Source organism: Pinus tabuliformis, chromosome Q (genome assembly GCF_031772625.1).
Source record: "Pinus tabuliformis cultivar Carrire ecotype Pingquan chromosome Q, CPIR1, whole genome shotgun sequence".
In the NCBI taxonomy this organism is placed as follows: Eukaryota; Viridiplantae; Streptophyta; class Pinopsida; order Pinales; family Pinaceae; genus Pinus; species Pinus tabuliformis.
This window is the reverse complement of record NC_142296.1, coordinates 806400566-806403065: the sequence shown is the minus strand read 5'-3', so window position 1 is coordinate 806403065 and position 2500 is coordinate 806400566. Positions and strand designations below refer to the sequence as shown.

The 2500-nt window shown below is 51.0% G+C and overlaps 1 non-coding gene across 1 annotated transcript in view; it reads left to right on the top strand.

Moving 5' to 3' along the window:
• The window catches only part of LOC149222008 (18S ribosomal RNA), a 1812-nt gene extending 1688 nt beyond the window's left edge, over positions 1 to 124 (top strand). Inside the window, exon 1 of the ribosomal RNA XR_016249893.1 lies at positions 1 to 124. This exon is cut by the window's left edge and continues 1688 nt beyond it. This is a non-coding gene — a ribosomal RNA (18S ribosomal RNA).
• Positions 125 to 2500: the final 2376 nt, after the last annotated feature.

Genomic DNA, 2500 nt, shown 5'->3' with positions numbered 1-2500 from the left:
GGATTGCGTCGACGATGGTGGTTCGCCACCGTCGACGTCGTGAGAAGTTCATTGAACCTTATCATTTATAGGAAGGAGAAGTCGTAACAAGGTTACCGTAGGTGAACCTGCGGTAGGATCATTAATAGCAGGGGTTTTCTTTTTTGGTTCGGGTTGGTTGGGTTTTGATTGCAATGTGGGACTTTTTGGTGCGTCTCTAGGGGAGCGGGTTTGGTGTTTGGTGGGAACATTGTTGGTTTCTTGTCTCGAGGTAACTACGCTTGTTTTTTCATGCGTGCTTGCAAGCCATGCTTATGCTTGTCCCACCCATCGTTTGTTTTTCTTCCCCCCAATGTGTTTCTGCAGGGGGTCTGGAAGCTTGTTTCTTGGGAGCCCTTCCAACAATCTATTCGGCCGGGCATGGTTGCTGCAGAGTTGAGGTGCTCGGTAAATACGATGGATAAATTCGGACTCATTCGTAGCGGCAGTGCTCGGTCTTTTGTTCGTTGGAAGGCATGGGCCAAGGGTGCGGGCTTCCATAGTTGGTTCTCTCGAAAAGGCAACGGCGGTTGATGTGTTGCTTGGGTGAGCTTGTTCGCTGGTGGTTGGGTCGAGGGAGTGGTTGTGCGCGCGCCTGGTAGCTCAAACCTTCCGTGAGGTGAGATTGTCGGGGTGAGGTCAAGTATGGGATGGATGAAGAGCGGTTCAACCCGTTGGGCTGGCCACCCTAGTCCCTCCCGACCATTCCTTCGACTTGCCCTCGCGGAAAGGTTGGGTGTCGAGGTAATGAAAAAGCCATCCCTCAGTCTGAGCTCCATCGAGATCGCAATTTTCCCCACCGACAGGCATGAGGGTGGCAATCTTATCTCGTGACCCACTCCCCTTCCGAGGGAAAAAGAAGTAGTGGGTCGTGTCTTTGTTCCTCCCTTTGGATTGTGGGTTTTTTGTGGGACTTGCGTCATTTCTTTGTTTCGTGGTGTGCGCTTTTCGAACGTCCCTCTCTCTAGTGGCCTTACACCATCGATGTATTTGTGGCCCGCGACTTTCTCCAGGGTTGAGCATCGGCCCGTGACAACTCCTCTTTGGAGTTTGATTATTTGACCCCCGCTGACTCTCTCACTGGAAAGGTTGTCGAGTGTTTTGTACACGGAGGGGTGCAAGAGTGGGGTGGGTTTGTGTTATTGGCAGTGGTCTATTTGTCGTTTGAAGCCTTGTGCCATTGGTTTGGGGGGCTGTGTGCCTCTCAGTGACGTGCTCCAGACACTGGTCTCATCGTGGCCCTTGTCTTTTCTATTGGTCAGTTTTAGGTTGTGATTTATTTGCTTGGTTGTTTGCTATGTTGTAAAGCTGGAAAGGGTGTTGTGCTGAATGCATGTGGGAGGGTGTGAAGAGGTGGGACGCTTTTTTGATTGGGTGCCTTGTTTGATTACTTTTTGGTTAGCAGACATCTACTCGGCGTGCTATTGAGCTTCTCTCTTTTCTTGGGATCTTTGTTTATTTGGTGTTGTTTTCTTCCCTTCTTCCTTTTTCCCCTAGCTTTACGGAGGAGAGGTGGGATTGTTGTGGATTGGTGTTCGGGAAGGACGAAAAGCAGTGCGAGTTCCCAGGGTGGCCACCCTAGTCCTTCTCGATTGCCGTCCCCTGCAATTCCCCCCTTTTTCCAAAGGCGCGAGGTTTGGGAAGCTTGTTCTCTATTTGAGCCTCCCCTTGTGAGCCGGTAGCCATGTTTGATATCTCTTTCTTTCCTATTTTTTTCTTCCCTTCTTGCTTTTGGCCCCTTGGCTTTACGAAGAAAAGGTGGGATTGTTGTGGATTGGTGTTCAGGAAGGACGAAAAGAAGTGCGAGTTCCGAGGGTGGCCACCCTAGTCCTTCTCGATCATCGTCCCCTGCAGTTCCCCCCCTTTTTGCGAAGGCACAGGGGTCAGGAAGCTTGTTCTCTGTCTGAGCCTCCCCCTGTGAGCCGGTGGATGCGTTTGATATCTCTCTTTCTTTCATGTTGTTTTCTTCCCTTCTTCCTTTCGGCCCCTAGCTTTACGAAGAAAAGGTGGGATTGTTGTGGATTGGTGTTCGGGAAGGACGAAAAGCAGTGCGAGTTCCCAGGGTGGCCACCCTAGTCCTTCTCGATCACCGTCCCCTGCAGTTCCCCCCTTTTTGCGAAGGCACGAGGTTGGGGAAGCTTGTTCTCTGTTTGAAGCCTCCCCTTGTGAGCCGGTAGCCACAGTTGATATATCCCTTTATCTCTTTTTTTTCTTCCCTTCTTCCTCATGGCCCCTAGCGTTACGGAGAAAAGGTGGGATTGTTGTGGATTGGTGTTCTGGAAGGACGAAACGCAGTGCGAGCTCACGGGGTGGCCACCCTAGTCCTTCTTAATCGTCATCCCCTTTTGCCGAAGGCACGGGGCTTTGGAAGGCTTGTGCCTTGTTGTGCTTTATTTTCTACCCTTTTCTTCCTTTCGGTCTGTAACTCTATGGAGAAAAGGGGGAATCGTTGTGGGCTGGTGTTGGGGAAGGGCTAAAAGCA